The following is a 19,230-nucleotide window of genomic DNA, read 5'->3' as shown; positions in this document are numbered from 1 at the left end:
TTTAGGTCCCAGGGTTCTTTCCCAGTAGGTGTACCATCAGCCAGGCACACAGTCACTCTTTTGGCTCAATGATCAGTCTAAGGGATATTCTTTTCAAAGCTTTACTGCAAAACTTGAACTTGGTTGGGTGCAGGGGCAGGGAAACTGTGGGATACTCCAGCAACATTAAGCAATCATTTGAGGACTTCTCTCTTCCTTCTAGAGATTCTGAGCACAGTCCTTGCAGCAGCAAATGATGGGCTGAGCTACACTTGGACACCATGGACAATGTCTTCTTTAAAGAGGAGTTCCAGTCCCCCCCCAAAAAGAAAAAAAAAATAAAAGTCAGCAGCTATTGCACAAATGCTGTAGCTGCTGACTTTTAATATTAGAGCACTTACCTGTCCAGACATCCAGCGGTGCCCTCACCCAAACTGATTCTTCAAGCGCCTATCAGGTTCTGGCACCACTCTTGACTAAGGGAAACCAGCAGAGAAGCCTTGTGGCTTCACTCCTGGATTCCTACTGTGCATGCGTGAAGTGCACTGCGCTTTGTGAATGAGCCGCAGTCTTCTGCGACCTGTAAAGTGTCCCAGAAGGCTGCAGGGGAAAGGGGGGGGGGGGGGGAACGAACTGTCAAGAACAGGTACCCACTCCCTCCCCCAAAAGGTGCCAAATGTGACAAGTGCAGCTTCCCTTTTTGGGTGGAGCTCTGCTTTAAGGCTGACTCTAAAACAGGAGGGATAGCAGACGCACACAATCACAGGGATCTCACACAGCGGTCTGTATTCACTTGTGTCCTTTGATAATTGGATGCCTCCTTTTAATATCTTGCAGACTTATCTCCTATGAAAACTTCATACCAGATCCCCAAAAAGAAATTCCCTCAGTCAGCTCCAGCAAAGTTCATCAGAATAGGCCCCTCAGCTAGCATAGCAGAGACCTCAATGAGCAGTAGAAAAGCACAGCTGAACTGCCCAGAAGGGCAACAGTCCTTCAGGCTTGGATCTCTTCCTCTAGACAAGAACCCTTCTGTTCCAGGACCCACGCTATTTATGCTCCCTCCTAGCCACCATCTGGGCAAACTCCCCCAGAGATTGGCTGGGACTGAATAAACATTCAGCTGCTGATTTGACTCTCCAAACCCACTACTTTCTAGATTCCTCCAGAAAACAAGATTAAACAGTTAATCCTGCATCCAGTAAGACACAGAACAGTCCACAATAATCACAAGCAGCTCAGCTGATTACAGTGGAGCTAAACAATAAATTTACCTAACCTAGCACCCATCTTGGAGGGCTATGGTGAGAAGGGACTAAAGGGATCACAGAGCCCTCCAACATACTCAGAGAGTAGCACAGTAAACCCTTCTTAGAAATGAAGGTAATTACATTTCCTCACATAACCTTTATGGTTACATTGTCTTATTCTATCTCAAGCCCTACTCCAAGTCATGCTTTCCATACACTGCACTGATGATGAGCAAAAAGCCTGACACAGCTGTATGAAGTTTGGAATAATTGGCTCTATATTAGTGGGCTATGCGTTATACACCATCAGTTCTGGATGTGCATCTCGTTGATAGGAGGTAAAGAAACAATGTATGACTCTGCCCACTGCCTTGAAATGAGGAATAATCATCTCATTTTGGGTATGTGATGGAATGAGATATATGAATACCTTCTATTCTAGGAAGGCTTTACTGTACTATGCACTGAGTCAGATGGAGGGCTTTATGATTGCTTCAGTCCTTTCTCACTATACTCTGTATGGTTGTACTGTTACGTTATGTATAGAAATGATAAATATAGAATGTTCTTTTCTTGAGGCTTTTAAGCAATCTGCTGCAGATACAAAGTGATTCCGTGTACAGCCTGATGGATAATTTGCGGCTTTAAGGATGCAGATGTAAACTGCGGCACGTTTTGTAAAAAAGATGTTTTCAGCCTCTGAAACAAGCCCAGAGCGGGGACTTACGGCGACTCCCAGAGAACGGCAGCTAAATAATGACAGATATTACTCTGCCTAACCTGCTCAGCTCTATTCCTGGAGGAAAATGGCGTAATGAGCGCTTGCTGCACCGTGCACCAGGAAATCTCCGCACTGCATACATAACAGGGGGTGAGGAAAACACCATTATTCTTCCGCAACAGGCTACTGGCAGGGGAGAAGAGGACCTGTCTCTGGTCTGCTACAGACTATGTTCTTTACACCAGCGGTTGTGCCTGACGCCCTAAAAACTATGGGGATGATTTATAAGAGGTTAAAGTGATATTTTTAAAAATCCGACACCTAACTAATGTAGAGCAATACAACAAAATGCAAAAAAAAAAATTAGAAAAATTATTTTCGATCCTTCAGCCTTAGTAAACAGAATGATAACCCATTATGTGCACTGCATGGCTTCAACAGTCCCACACATGTGGAAGAATTCAGAAAGCAGCTTAATGGCCATGTCAACCTCCATGTTCTAAATTATATTCTCACTACCTGCCAAAGAAGCGCCATTATTAATATCGCCATCTTCATTCTGCACTCTAATGGTCATAAATCATAAGTATCTGACATATATATGATGACTGTTGGATGGCAAGGACACTGAGGGGGGGGGGATCATTTTGCCATTGCAGACCCTCATTTACTATCAAGACACAGCCCAAAATCCCACGGTTTGCTGACCCATCACTGACCTGCATAACGGGTTCTATAAGCTGATCTTATATCTATAGCAGCATCTCAATAAATCCATAACAAGTCAGGCAAGTACATATGGGTGGAAGAATTCTTTACAAGCAATCAAAGAATTGCCAAGTGCTCAACCAATGTCAGCCAACAATAGCAGCCTGATGCCTTTCCGAGGATTTTTTTAAAAGCAGAGGTCTCAGCTGCACATATTACATACAGTATATGTGGAATCCAAATGTTGTGCCATGGCACCTCTGTACAGTGCTCTCATCTCATGGAAGTACCAACGTTGAGATATGTATAACAGGTTCAGAGCATTCCTCTACCAATCAGGAAGGTCAAGCGTTGCAGAGTTTTCTGTGTAGGACAGCGCTGTGAGGTCTTATCGTGGGATTTCTGGTCATAGTACCAGTGTCTGCATGGTATTCAGAGCCAGGCCAAGGAGTAGGCAGAAGGGACAGCTGCCTTGGGCACTTAAGCAGGAGGGGGTGCAAAAAAGGCAAGACCTGCAACCTATGCTTCTGAAGTAGTTCACATCTCATAGGGGTGGAGCACTTTGTCCTTCTTGCCTTTGATGCTAAAAAACCTGCACCGATGGTATTATTTGTAGTGTCGGTGTTTGGTAGCAATAGACCTTGTTGGTGGAGGGTAGGTCTGTGATGGATTAACTCATGGGGGTCCTCATAGTGGTTCCTTCAAGCACGTGAAGACTATTGGAGGTGGGCACGTTGCATACTGTATGTAGAAAGTCTTGGAGACTCCAGTTGGTTGAAGAACAATGATAACTTTATTGGTGCTCCTAAACTACCTCTCCGCGCTCAGCTCTCAGTAGCCCTCAGTGCTCCTGATCCAGCTCCTCCTGGGAACAGCAGTGCCATGTTCCTCGCCTATGCCAGGACTCATCCTGTTTCCAAGTAGAACCCAGGACCCCTTCTGCCCAATGAGGCCTGGGCCCCTTTCCAAGCTGTCTTTCCTCATGTACGGTGGATATAAAAAGTCTACACACCCCTCCCCTGTTAAAATGTCAGGTTTCTGTGATGTAAAAATTAGACAAAGAAATCATTTCAGAACTTTTTCCACCTTTAATTTAACCTATAAAACGTACAACTCAGTTGAGCAACAAACTGAAATCTTTTAGGTGGATGGAAGTAAAAATAATAAACTAAAATAATATGGTTGCATAAGTGTGCACACCCTTAAATTAATCCTTTGTTGAAGCACCTTTTGGTTTTATTCCAGCACTCAGTCATTTTGGGTATGAGTCTATCAGCATGGCACATCTTGACTTGGCAATATTTGCCCACTCTTCCTAGCAAAAACATTCCAAATCTGTCAGATTGCGAGGGCATCTCCTGTGCACAGCCCTCTACAGATCACCCCACATATTTTTGATCGGATTCAGGTCTGGGCTCTGGCTGGGCCATTCCAAAACTTTAATCTTCTTCTGGTGAAGCCATTCCTTTGTTGATTTGGATGTATGCTGTGGGTCGTTGTCATGCTGAAAGATAAAGTTTCTCTTCATGTTCAGCTTTGTTGCAGAAGCCTGAAGGTCTTGTGCCAATATTGACTGGTATTTGGAACTGTTCATAATACCTTCTACCTTGATTAAAGCCTCAGTTCCAGCTGGAGAAAAACCGCCCCAAAGCATAATGCTGCCACCACCATGCTTCACTGTGGGTATGGTGTTCCTTTGGTGATGTGCAGTGTTGTTTTTGCGCCAAACATATCTTTTGGAATTATGGCCAAAAGTTCAACCTTGGTTTCATCAGACCAGAACACATTTTCTCACATGCTTTTGGGAGACTTCAGATGTGTTTTTGTAAAATTTAGCCAGGCTTGGATGTTTTTCTTTGTAAAAAAGGCTTGTCACATGTAGAACTCTAAAAAATGATAAAGAATTTGCGCTATGATATAAAAAGGTTAAAGTGGACAGAAATCACATAAGCAGCCACCATAATATTGCAGGTAACAATATAAAATATGTATGATATATAAAGTTCGGTGCTAAAATAGTTCATACATACAGTTGTGTTCAAAATAATAGCAGTCAGACATCACTAACCGGATCAATCACTGTTTTTGGAAGAAATGATATTTCTACATGGCAAATAATTTACTAGCAGGTGTAGTAGAGTAATAGAAATCCAACAGACCCAACAGTCATGACATGCATGCTGCTGATTCTGTGTAATTGAATCACTAAGTGAAAGGGGCATGTTCAAAATAATAGCAGTGTGGAGTTCTATTAGTGAGCTCATTCATTCTTTGAAAAACAGGTGGCAATTATTGCCCTTATTTAAGGAAGGAAGGCAGCAAATGTTGTGCATGCTGGTTACAGTGCATTTCTCTGTAAAATTCTGAGGAAAATGGGTCGTTCCAGACATTGTTCAGAAGAACAGCGTACCTTGATTAAAAAGTTGATTGGAGAGGAGAAAACATATAAAGAAGTGCAGAAAATGATAGGCTGCTCAGCTAAAATGATTGCAAATGCTTTAAAATAGCAACCAAAACCTGAAAGACGTGGAAGAAAGTGAAAAACTACCATTCGAATGGATAGAAGAGTAGCTAAAATGGCAAGGACTCAGCCAACAATCAGCTCCAGGAAGATCAAAGAAGGTGTAAAGTTACCTGTGAGGACTGTTACAATTAGAAGACGCCTATGTGAAGCCAAGCTATCTGCAAGAAGCCCCCGCAAAGTCCCACTGTTGAAAAAAAGACGTGCTGATGAGGTTACAATTTGCCAAAGAGCACATTGACTGGCCTAAAGAGAAATGGCGCAACATTTTGTGGACTGATGAAAGTAAGATTGTTCTTTTTGGGTCTAGTGGCCGGAGACAGTTTGTCAGACGACCCCCAAACACTGAGTTCAAGCCACAGTACACTGTGAAGACAGTGAAGCATGGATGTGCAAGCATCATGATATGGGGATGTTTCTCATACTACGGTGTTGGGCCTATTTATCGCATACCAGGGATCATGGATCAGTTTGAATACATCAGAATACTTGAAGAGGTCATGCTGCCTTATGCTGAAGAGGAAATGCCCTTAAAATGGGTGTTCCAACAAGACAACGACCCCAAACACACCAGTAAACGTGCAACATCTTGGTTCCAGACCAACAAGATTGACGTTATGGAGTGGCCAGCCCAATCCCCGGATCTTAATCCAATAGAAAACTTGTGGGGTGACATCAAAAATGCAGTTTCTGAGGCAAAACCAAGAAATAGAGAAGAACTGTGGAATGTAGTCCAATCATCCTGGGCTGGAATACCTGTTCACAGGTGCCAGAAGTTGGTTGACTCCATGCAACACAGATGTACAGCAGTTCTCAGAAACTGTGCTTATACAACTAAATATTAATTAACCTCCCTGGCGGTATGATTATTTCAGATTTTTGGTGCTGAAAGCGGTACCATTATTTTGCATGGAAATATGTAGTTTTTTTATTGTAGGCTGTAATTTTTAGGAATAACTCACTGAAATCTGTCCGAACAAGAGTCTATTAAACATCCCGGGTATGATAAAATTTGAAACACGAAATCATAAATTATAATTTAATAAATAATCATAAAAAATAATAATATAATAATAACAAATTTAATTAAATATAATAATAAAACCAAAAACACTGAAATTTGAAATATAACGCCAAGTTCGCACATCACTGAGCAAAGTCGCAAAATCGTTTTCAGTGTGACGAATTTCCCCACAAATCATTATCACTCAATTCTGCAAATGGTTCTCATTTACTATCGCTGTTCTCTAGAGGATCTAAATCCGCTTTTGACCTAAAGGGACGCTTTTTGGACGCCATGGACATTTCTCAGTTTCCAGGCAGAAAGAACAGACAAAATGCAGGCAGGGCACAGGACAAAGCACTCGGGACAAAATGTATGAGAAATCGGTTGAAACAGCAATGTTTTACTATGTAAAATTTGTTTGGAAAAAAGTGACATTTTTTAAAATTTTCAAATTTCCTGCCGCCGCCGGCGCCCGTACGTCCCGACGTCACAGGGACCGGAACACAGAAGCCGGATGCTGGCATCGGCCAGAGGAGATGGCCGGGGACGCTGCAGGGGACACATCGTGGGAGCGCAGGACAAGGTAAGCTCTGCAGGGACTCCCTATGCAGCGCCGCATGGTAAGCCCGAGTGTAGCTCAGGGTTACCGATTTTGGTACAGACATTTTACACTCGGAATACCGCTAAGGAGGTTAAATGATTCAAAGGAAAGCAAAATCTTCAAACATTTTTCAGTTTATATAATGAATGTTTGAGTTTGTAAAGAAGAATACAAAAACTGCTATTTTTTGAACAGTCTAATATTCACTTTTCTTAAATTTTTTTAGAAGAACAACACAAATTTAATATATTTTTCTTCATGTTTTGATTTGGAATAGAATGTGTAGTGTTCCCAATGCATTTGTGTGTATGGAAATAAAAGCTATTAGAAGGATTTTGAGCTTTATTCACTTTTTTCAACACACTGCTATTATTTTGAACACAGCTGTAAATGGAAAAACATAAAAGTCCAATCTACAAGGTTTGAGGTATATAGGAAATAAGTCCCTCTGCCATGGATCCACAGCACTCCTATAGCTATCCCAGAAACTGCCAAGAGGAAAAAAGGAGAATTCCTTCACCACCACTAAACACAGTGCCTCTTACAGGATAATAATGACTCTAATTAAGGATGGGTCAAAATGCGCTGTATGATCCCCAGAGACAAGCCAAAGATTTATACACACTTTAAATCCAGATCTTCACACTAAATGGACTGAAGAGTGAACCAAATATAAATATTATCCTCATAGAGGACAATCCAATTCAAAGATAAAAGGGATCCTCATAGTGTAGAAATTAGAGTAAATATGTAATGCCTTAAAACGCAGTATAAAATGTACATCATAAATAGTACAAAAGATCATGTCACTGGTAGTATGTTTCAAACCAACATTATGACCACCACGTTTCGGTGCGTGATGATGTCACACCCTCTGGTTCCTCCCTACGCGTTTCATCATCAATGACATCATCACGGGCGTCACGGTTTCTGGGATATCTATATGAGTACTGTGGATCCATGGCAGAGGGGCATATTTCCTATATACCTCAAACCTTGTGGATTGCACTTATGTTTTTCCATTTATGTATGAACTATTTTAGCGCCGCACCTTATATATCATTGTTTTCACATGTTCCACACAGACAGTACTTGCCAGATATTCCTGCAGCTCCTTTAATGTTGCTGTAGGACTTTTGGCTGCCTCCCAGACCAGTTTTCTTCTTGTCTTTTCATCAATTTTGGAGGGACGTCCAGTTCTTGGTAATGTCACTGTTGCGCCATATTTTCTCCACTTGATGATGACTGCCTTCACTGTGTTCCATGGTATATCTAATGCCTTGGAAATTCTTTTGTACCCTTCTCCTGACTGATACCTTTTAACAATGAGATCCCTCTGATGCTTTGGAAGCTCTCTGCGGACCATGGCTTTTGCTGTAGGATGCGACTAAGACAATGTCAGGAAAGACCTACTAGAACAGCTGAAATTTGGGGTTAAGCAGAAGCACATTAAATGATGGCAGGTGTGTACTGACTCCTATTTAACATGATTTTGAATGTGATTGCTTAATTCTGAACACAGCTACATCCCCAGTTATAAGAGGGTGTACACACTTAAGCAACCACATTATTTTAGTTTTTATGTTTACTCCCCCCCCCCCCAAAAGATTTCAGTTTGTTTTTCAATTGAGTTGTACAGTTTATAGGTCACATTAAAAGTGAAAAGGTTCTGAAATGATTTATCTTTTTCTCATTTATTTACATCACAGAAACCTGACATTTTAACAGGGGTGTGTAGACTTTTTCTATCCACTGTAGCTCTTAGGGCTCCTGATCCAGCTCTTTTCCGGCTGTCATCAGTAGGATGTAAAATGTACTGCCATTCCCAAACCTTATCTAAACAGGGATTCAACCTGCTTCCAAGCTGAACCCAGGCCACCTGCTGACCCTGGGGTTAGGGCCTGGATAGGATTACTGCCTGAAACCCCTATTGACAGTTCTGGAGAGAACAGTCAAAGTTTGCCCCAGAACCCCCTTGCCTATTCCTCCAAGACCTGCCGGTAAGACAAGGAGAGAGCTCCATGGTGCCTGCCAGAGTGCCCTCTCCACCCTATGTTGGTGTTATTTATCAGGAGAGACACAAGAGGGGGTCCAACAAGCACCTAAGACTTGACACCTGCCAGTGTACAGAGACTAGACACCTGGCACAGATCTAATAACCTAAGACTAGTCAACACTGGAGTGCTGACAGCCTTAACCAACCCCTTTAGGAGCAAGAGGTTAACATGGGTCAATAAATCTTAAAAGAGAGATCCATCCAGAAATGTATAATATGAGGTCATGTAATCAGGCTGCACCCTTTTCTAGTAATGACTTGTAAGAATATTACACTGAGCTCCCCGTAGATCAGAGGTTTCCAAACGTTCTAAACAAAGGGCCAGTTTATTGTCCTTCAGACTTTAGGGGGGTGGACTGTGGCCAGCAGGCATGGAAATTTTCCTGGCATCAGTGGTGGTGCCTCACCAAATTTGGTAGTAGAGGGAGAAATAATGACCCATCATTGGGAGGAATAGTGTCCCATTGTTGGTGTCAGTAGGAGAAATGGTGCCTCATTGTCAATTGGCAGAATAGTGTCTCGTGTCAGTTGGGAGAATTGTGACCAAAGGGCCTGATAAAGGCAAGCAGGGGGCCACATCCGCACCCCCCCGGGCTGCAGTTTGGAGACCACTGTCGTAGATAAAGATGGGGATGATTTTCCAGGTTGTGAGTATTCCATCGTGTGCAATGGCTAGTTACTGAGCTTTTAGAAACACAAGGATTCAATTTCTCTTGCAGGTCCAAAATGTTGCACATAGTTCTCACTTTAAAGCTGAACTCAAATATTTGATCTGGCATCATGTCATTGGTACAGCAGACCTTAGACTTTGAAATGGTGGGGCAGGGGTCAATCAGGTGTGCTACAGTGTTCATGTGCTGGCTGACAGGGAACAAGCTCATAGGAGAAGAGAGCAGAGAGATGACCCATCAGTCTACTGCTTCTCCTTCATTGTCCATTCACAGCCTGGGGGTGGGAAGGTGACCAAGCCGTATTTCCTAACTTCAGCAGAGAAAAGTCAGGTCACCAGACTGAGTGTACATAGAAGGTGTGTACAAATACAAGAACTAGATGGACAGAAATGCAAATCCTTTGGCAGGTAAAACAGCTTCTTATATGATTGCCTAGACATTGCCTTTAAATATTTATAGTGGATGCCTGTGTTTTGTTTGCAGAGTTCTACTTTAATACCGTTTACACTCTCAGTATTCGGACATGACAGCCATCAGTCGCGCTGTGTTTCCATGCTCAGAACTCAGCCCCGTTCTTTTACTGCCGCCAGAAAATGTTTTATAAATGAGCGGTTTGTTCATTAGAAATGTTTCAGTCCAGTAAATGGAGATGTCGGAGAGGCAGCGGATCCCCCTCATCTCACGGATTGTGAAGTTTTGACATGCCTTACTTTGCCTGTGTCAGCAGTTTGGGGAGGGGTTACAGGGCGGCGGTGAATAAATTAGCGGGAAGTCATTTTCCGCACGTGTGAGGCGGGAATGCACTGTGTCAGCAGCACCAACTCATTTTAACATCGATTGTCTGGTAGCTGTGAAACTTCAGCTGACAGAAGAAGTTTCTATATGACAATAAATTGCTGAGAGTATAGGTGAGGAACAGACGGCAAAATCTAACATACAAACTGTCATCAGGACAGGGACAGAATAATGGGGAATTATGGGAACAGACAAGGAATTTGACCTCTCACACTGCTGATTGGTGGTCGCCATAATGTCTCTGCAACTCATCACAAGTCAATGGCACCTTAGGCATGCTTAAATGACTAACAAATATTTTGACTGAAAGGCCACTTCAGCATACATTAAAGTGGTTGTAAACCCCTACATATATGCAGTGAAGGGACTGGCCTCAGAAGATACACAGAGATGAAACAAATCCTCCTACATAAGTTGTACCTGTTTATCGGCAGTCTTCTCTTCTCTACATCTGTTCAAACTGCTGAATTTTAAGGCTTGTCTGAGAATTCAGTAAAAAGATGGCGGAGAGCTCTGAGAGCTGATTGGAGGGAAGGGACACCCCCCCCCCCTTTACACAACTTACAGGATCAGAGCTGTCAATCTGCTGGAGGTCCCTTCTCTGTCACCATTTTTCTTTTGGTGTCAGGAAAACTTGTCAGAAGTGACTCATGCTGATAGTAGAGTAACGAAGCAGCAGACAGAATTTACACTTGGTACTCTTAATTTAGACAAGTCCACACTATAGAGGTATATGCTTTGTTCATATCTGAGGTTTACAACCACTTTAAGTACACATTGGGGTTCCTAAAGTGCCCGTGTAGCTTGATAAATCAAGGCCATTGCATGACAGCTTAAACAAGAGCTTTGTCCTTATTAAAAAGCCATCTATTGGTTTAATATGAGAAGCTAAAAAAAATCAGCAAACATTATGTGGTTGATTTACTAAAGGCAAGTAGACTGTGAACTTTGCAAAGTGCAGTTGCACTCTACAAGGGCATTTGCTCCAGAGCTTAGTAAATGAGCAGAAGCTCTGCTGACATCCATCATCCAATCACCTGCAAGCAAAAATGCTGTTTTTTTTGTTTTCCTTGCATGTGATTGGATATTCTTTGCAAAGTGAAACTTTCCCTCTTTTACCAAGCTCTGGATCAATGGCACGTGCTGAGTGCAACTGCACTTTTCAAAGTGCAACAGCCTATTTGCCTTTAGTAAATCAACTCCTATGTGTGTCTGCTCACACAGGAATTGTAGTTTTTGGTGACAGGACCTCATTACAACAAGCTGCAGGTTTAGACAGAGCAACACCACCTAAATTCCCACCCAATTAGCAGGTCTGTTTTACAAATGGTTTTCTGCACACCCCCGCACACCAGCCCTTGGCAGATGTAATTATCATATTACTGTAAGTACAGCAATGGAAAACTTGTTGGTACCCTTCCGCAAAAAAAAAGGAGAACCTATGGTTTTAACTGAAATTTCTTCAAATTCACAAAGGAAGTAATTGTCCTAACTCATCCTGCTTGGGGAAAGCCTATCTGGTGGAGGACCAAACAGAGTCCATGTGGACATCCATGTATATAAGTGTGGGTCATTTAGGTGGCAACTCCCTGATTTCTGTTGGTTCTTCTATACTTGTCAACGCACTCCTGTTTGTGCAGCAACTGTAATAATCATATAAATTAATAGTCCTCATTCACTATTTAGAGCAACATTGTGAAGGGATATCCAATACACTCTGTTTAAGGTCCTTGTTGGTCCCATTGGCCCTCCTGGGTTTACTGGCTGCCTTCCTGGATGTTGAGACAATTTCGGAATTGTTTTTTATCTTAGGCTGATGGAAGGTTGATTCACCTTGTATATACAATACTTATTACCTCCTTCTCCTGAAGAAGTTTACGAAACGCACCAAGCTCAACCATACAACGACTGTACCCAGCCAATACTGGATGTTGCATAACGATATTGCTTGTAGGTCTTTGGAGGGACTATTTATGTGCTTGTTTTTAGTGATACATTACCACCCTTTATCAGCCTTTCAATGTGTTTTTTGATTTTAAACTTTTCTAAAGAGCTATGAAAAAACATGTAACTTTTATTGATATTGGTTTCACATATTAGTATGTTCCCAAAAAATCCCATACATTATTTTTTGTATGCAGCACTACCGTCTTGAGGGCCACTGGATAGGTTTTGGGTCCCCTTAAGCTCTGCACGGCCAGCCAACACATATTTTCCACACTTGCACATTCAGAGTCAGTGGACAGTCCTTGAGCTGGTTTTTAGCTGTTTTTATTAAGGGGTAACAACTTGGATGGGGCCTAGGGGTATATAGGATACCCAAGGAACTGTAATCTTGAGGACAAACCTCTTAGCCTCTATACTGTACAAGAAAAAATGAATCCAAAATAGCAACTGTGTCTATTAAGAAGCAGTGAAGTCCCCGTGGTGTACCTCCTCAGACCCCACATGAATCTTTCTCTTCACCCGGCTGCACTGAGGGTATCACTGGACATGGGATTCCAAGATCTAGCAGTTGGGGAGATGCAGCGGCGCTCTGGGAGTCAAAGACAAGGGGGAAAAAACACCTAAATGATCAATGTCCCATAAAAAAAAAACATATAATCTAAATAAAAAGATTATTGTCCATAGTCCTTGTGAGTAAGTCCATGTGACGCTGTCTGATGGGTACTCAGAGCGGAGAAGCAGCCAGCTGTCAGAGTAGAAGCTCCTTTGTAGTAGGGAAAGAAAGAAGAAGGCATACAGCAGCATTTTGTGAGCGTAGTATTGTAGTAAAAACAATTTAATAATGTAATAAAGCAACTCACAATAGAAGCACATCAACTCACATATCACATGATTGCCAACTTCCATTGGTAATCATATCAGGATAGGATAGGTAATCATGTGCTATGCAAGTTTATGTTGTTCTCTTGTGAGTTGCTTTATTCCAGTATTAAAATAGGCTGACTCATCCCAGGCTGCTAAACAGCCTCTGTCTAAAAAAAAAACAAAGCCTAGCTACCTAGAGGGCACTACATGTAATTCCTTTATTTAAAACAAATATAAGCAAACAGGTAACAAATATGTGCCGGTCACCAGAAATCTACGTAGAGAAGTGAACATCACATAAATAAGAGTGGCTTGACTGTTGTAGCCAGTAGAAGACATTTACACTGAAATAAGGAGCCATACATTATGATCACTTTTGGTTCAGGCTTACACTATAGTGATGTTGGCACTCCCCTTTAACAGGGTTGGTCCTTTTACATTTGCTTTTTGATTAAATGGTATGAACAAAAATGATGGGACCCTTAACCTAATATTTTGTTATACAACCTATAGTGTCAGTCACTGCAAACAAGTGTTTTTGTAGCTCTCAATGTGAATTTTGCTCCTGCCCAGAGGTACAGTAGTTTGGTCCACTCTTCTTGAGCAAATTATCCCAGGTATGAAGGGTGCCTACTCCAGACTACATATTCCAGGTCAGGTATCATAAAAGGCCACCTAATGTTTTTGCCATTCTTTCTTTCAGTATTATCCTGTTGGAGGACTCATGATCTGTGACCTGCAACTGAGAGAGCTTTCTGACACTCATCAGTAGTTTTCACTCGATGCCCAACTCAGCATGGCAGCCACAAAACGACCAAGTCCTGTCCAAGTTCCTCAGTAGGTACAGTATGTGCTTTTTGAAAGCTTAATTTTTCATCTATTCACACAGAGCAGATGTGATCTGCCAAAAACATGAGCTTTATCCTTATTGTTCAAAGGACATTCCCCACATCCATTGTGGTTTCTCAACATGCAGCTTAGAAAATTCCAGTCTGGCTTTTTTGTGTTTTCTTTCCACAGTGAAGTCCTCCTTGCTCTTCTTTCTTCAAGTCTACTGTCCTTCAAAAAGCGATGGATGGAGCAAACAGACCCTGATGTACTTTGAGCTTGTAATTCAGCTTTTATCTATTTGGAAGTTTTCCTTAGCTCTTTGTCTACCATTCAAACCGACCTTCTGTTCAGTCTGGAGTCAGTTTTCCTCTTGCAGCCATATCCAAGTTGGGTGGCTACACTCCCATGTATCTGAAGTCAGTTTGGAACTGAAGTCACAGGAACATCACGCTGTTTGGAGATGAAATTATGGCCTTACCTTTGGCATGCTGGTCTATAATTTTTAATCTGATCTCCACAGACAACTTTTTCCTTAACTTTCTCTGGTACATATTCAATATGGTGCACACCATTATATCAAACAGCACAATGGATTTGTGATATGTGTGATACTAATAACATATATGACCCAATTATTTATAATCTTTACTTGGGGTAGCAAAACATCTCTCCAGACTATTTTAGAATATCTTTGTAAAATATCTAATACTTTTATCTTTTTTCACACTTTCCTTGCTTGCAGATGTGCATGAGACAATTGCTTTGGGAACTTGTTCACATTTGTGGCAGCTCTTGCTGCCCCTCTGAAAAGTGATTCACCTCAGATAACAGTGCCTGACAGATGGCTGGGAGGTGTAATTCTATGTTAACCCCTAAAAGCCCTGCACCTTAAAAACCCCTGCCCCACTGTGCTGCAACCTCATGCATTGCACGTGGCTGTACTTTGGCTGGGACATCGTCCCAGTTATTAAAATGGGTCACATTCAGTGGCAGTACTGCCTGTTAAATGCAATAGGGAGTATCATTTTTGCTGCAGCTGCGGCATGTGTTTAACCCCATATAGCTACTGTGTTGGGTTTATGGGGGGCTATCGAGAGGGGTGGAGTTGGGGGGATGGCATACAATCCAGCAGTGGTTCACAGACTGCGGATCGGGGGCCGGATGTGGTCCTTTGCTTGCCTTTATCTGGCTTTTGGGGCACTATTCTACCAACTGTCACCAATGATGGAGCGCCATTCCCCCTACGGACACCATCAATGGGGCATTATAATTCTCACAGATATCAACAATGGAGCACTATTCTTCTCACTGATATCAACAATGGGGCACTATTCCTCCCTTTAAAACCAATGATAGGGCACTGATGCCGGGGTATTTTATACCCCCATTGGTTACAGTCCGCCCCGCCTAAAGTCTGAAGGACAGCAAGCTGGCCCTTTGCTTAGAAAGTTTGGAGACTCTTGCAATACAGGGACAGAGTGCAGTTGGGGGTTGGGTTATAATAGAGAACCAGAGGTGAGATTAGGGTACAAAAGAAGACAAAGGGAGGATTGTAGTACAATTGAAGAAAACAGATTGCCTTGTAGTACAAAACAGGCACAGAGATGGCTACTGGGGTACATCAAAAGGATAGCAGAGAGATTGGGGTGCAATGGAGAAACAGAGGGGGGTTGGGGTACAAAAGAGGGACAGAGGAGGAATTGGTGTACAGTAGAGGGACAGGGGGGCAATGGGGGTACAATAGGGGGGTGGGGATTTGGGTGCAATAGAGAAACAAAAGATGCACTGAGGTACAATAAAGGCACGGGGAATGGGGTTTAATAGAGGAACAGAGGGGGATTGGGGTACAGCAGAGACACAGATGGATGATTGGGGTACAATGGAGGGACAGAGAGGGAATTGCATTACAATAGAGAAACAGGGGAGGATTTTTGCTGTATAATAAAGGGATGGCGGGGGACAGGGGTACAATGGAGGGACAGAAGGAGGGCTGGGGTACAGTAGAGAGACAGAGAATGCATTGGGGTTCAATAAAGGCATGGGGGAGATGGGGGTGCAATAGAGGGGGATTGAGGTACAATAGAGGGACAGAGGATGCTTTGGGGTACAATAGAGGGACAGAGGGGAACTGGGGTACAATAGAGGCACAGATGGGGGATTATTGGAGTATATTAAAGGGACAGAGGGGGATGGGAGTACAATGGAGGGACAGTGAGAGGACTGGGGTACAATGGAGAGACAAATGGTACATTGCGGTGTAATAAACAGAGGGGTGCAGGTAAAAGCAGGGATTGTAGTACAATAGTGTGACAGATAAAACATTTGGATACAATAGAGGCATGGGGGGATTTGGGTATAATAGGGGGAAACATAGAGGGGAAGAGGGCGCATATTGGGGTACAATAGAAGAACATAGGATGCTTTGGGGTAAAATAGAGAGGATTATTGGGGTACAATAGACAAAGTGGGGAATGGGGTCTTGTTTCTGTTGATGGGGTCATGGTGATCCTTGCCCAGTTTTTTTCTCTCTGTACCCCTTGCCCGCTCTCTCCTTACACACACTTCTCTGTAAATGCTGTCTGGCTCTCACTGTCTGCCACATGCTGGGTAAACTAGGGGTAAAGTGTATTAAAATCCCGTCCATCTCATTCATCCAGCGAGAGAAGAATGAGGCCTGTACTTCAGTCTCCTGCAGAATCTGCCGCTTTAATCAGTCTCTCCCCCTCTATCAAGGGCCGTGTAATGTGTTCCTGTCATCTCATCTGCCGCCCGGAAAATATGGCTGTCAGAAAACCGTTATCCCGCCATCAATCTCGTCTTGGATGTAACTGTGCAGAAACCATCCCATGTATTTCATCTTCAAAGTTCTGTCCCCGTCATAAAGACGTAGAATTCACTTCAGGATGGAGAACCATCCACAGATGACACCGAACATGGAACCTGTCTTGTACCGGGCCCCAAGATGGTGTACAATGGGGCCCTATCCGCAATAGATTCAAGAACTGTTTTCCTTCTGTATACACCTGCCTTGGCTTTTTCCAATCCTCTTATTCATTTATTTTAAATATTGCATTCAGAAATATACCAATCGACCCAAGCACAGTTAGCTCACAAATCAAAGGTAATCATACTGGGGCCTCCGCACATTACAGCTTATTCAGAATAAATATTTCCTCCTTGTATGATCAATACTCCATACGACCCCACTGAAATCTAGTTGAAAACACAGATACATGCTTTCCAATCATTGTACAGGTTAACGTAGATGCAAACCCTAACTGGATGATGTCATTTGCAATGTGCTCTGTGTATTATGGACAGGTGTCAGTGACAGGAGAGTTGTCACTTTATAACAGGAAGTGCCTGAACATGGATTTATGGCAGGATCACCAGGGTTTATTTTGAAAAGCTGCAGATTTAAAGTGACACTAAACAATATACTTACTCTCCAAAAATAATCCAAACACAGCCACTACTTAATGGCCCTGTAAACTATCATATGAGGCCCGGAGCTGATGATTTTCCTCTGAAAAAGACTTTTGCCTGCTGTTCTCATGCTAGTCCTCTGGATTCAGTGGAGTCTACCCTGGTTGGTGTAAAAGCCCTGATCTGCATGCTTGTTTCACATCAGTTTACGAGAGTGTATTGAAGCCAGAGGAGCAATATGACAGCCAGGAAACTAGCATTTTCAGAAAGAGGATTGTACTTGTTGTCCCCTGTATTTGCCTTCTTTAAAGAGAAACTCCGCCATTACTATCAAAAATAATATTTTAAATCTTAAAATTTGTTCCTGGAAAAAAACAAATACTAATCAATGGAGTCCAGTGTTGTCGTTTGTAAGGAACGTTCTCTCTACACTGCTCCTGTCCGGCGCTGTCATCTTGAATTCATGCAGAGACATGCCGCACAGATCTTTGCCAGGTCTATGGGACCTGGCAGATCCCCATGGCATGTCTGTGTACGCAGCTGGCGTCTTGCGCATGACCAGAAACACCATACCAGTAAACTGGCAGACATCTACGCTGTTTCTGTGCATGCACAAAATCCAGTGCTCTGCCTCTTGGGAGGAGTGACATCGAAAACCCAGGATGCAGTTCACAGGACCGCACACATGCACAGAAACAGCGCAATGGATCCCAAAATCACCCTGCGCATGCGGACCTGAACTTTAGGGGAAATAAATTAATTTTTTCCTTTTTTTAGGGGGAAAGCTGCATAAAAAAAAGGGTGAAGGTCCTTTTTAATGTGGTTTTCTAGCAGTGCTCCTCACAGTTGCTTTGCATTCTTGACTGTGTAGAGAACATTTGGGGCCACTTATAGAGACTGCAGGTTGGGTGGATTCTGCACTATTTATGTTGAACATTTGAGCACTTCTTACGGCTTTGTCAGGTTGATGATCAGGAATTCGGCGGGCTGTTAAGTAAAACACAAAGATTTCCCGGCTCTCAGCCTTTGCTTGTTATATAAACGTCTCTTGGTGTATTTACTCATTTCTTTTACTGTCTTTCTGGACGTCTCGGATAAAGGAAGTCCATAAAAAGGATCCCAGAGTCATACCGTGCGTGGAATTAATGACAAATCAGTATTTACTAGCAGCTGGGGTAAGGTCGTACGCTGCTAATATAACCATCCAGACAATAAACAGATTGTGAATAAAACCAACATATTCAACGTGAAAAGGACCAATATAGGTATATAAACCAGTGGTGTGACAATGGCCATAGCAGCCCATGTGGCTTCCATGGGGCCTGGGGTGGAAGGGGGCCACATTAGGGGGGCTGTTGAGGCATTTTAAACATAGATCATCTGTGTGCGTGTGAAGATAACACAAATCCAGTAATGTATTATTACTTCATACCTTGCAGGTGCAGCAGAGCGTGTTTTTGTTTTGTATGTTTCCACACATTTCTGTGCAGCTCATTGAGGCCAGTCCATTCATTTCAATGGGCTGCCCTACGCATGAGACTTGTGGGGAAATTCGTCATCAGACACTGAAAACGATTCTGCGACTTTGCTCAGTGATGTGCGAACTTGGCACTCTATTTCATATTTCAGTGTTTTTGGTTTGATTATATTATCTAATTAAATTTATTATTATAATATTGTTTTTATTATATTATTAATATTTATTAAATTATAATTTATGATTTCGTGTTTCAAATTTTAACATACCCAGGATGCTTACTAGACTCTTTTTCGGACAGATTTCAGTGAGGTATTACTAAAAATTACAGACCTACAATAAAAAAAAATACATATTTCCATGCAAAAAAATGTACC

Source organism: Staurois parvus, unplaced genomic scaffold (assembly GCF_062004578.1).
Source record: "Staurois parvus isolate SC_StPar_1 unplaced genomic scaffold, SC_StPar_1.0 ptg000458l, whole genome shotgun sequence".
Classification (NCBI taxonomy): domain Eukaryota; kingdom Metazoa; phylum Chordata; class Amphibia; order Anura; family Ranidae; genus Staurois; species Staurois parvus.
Note: the sequence above shows the minus strand (reverse complement) of the source record.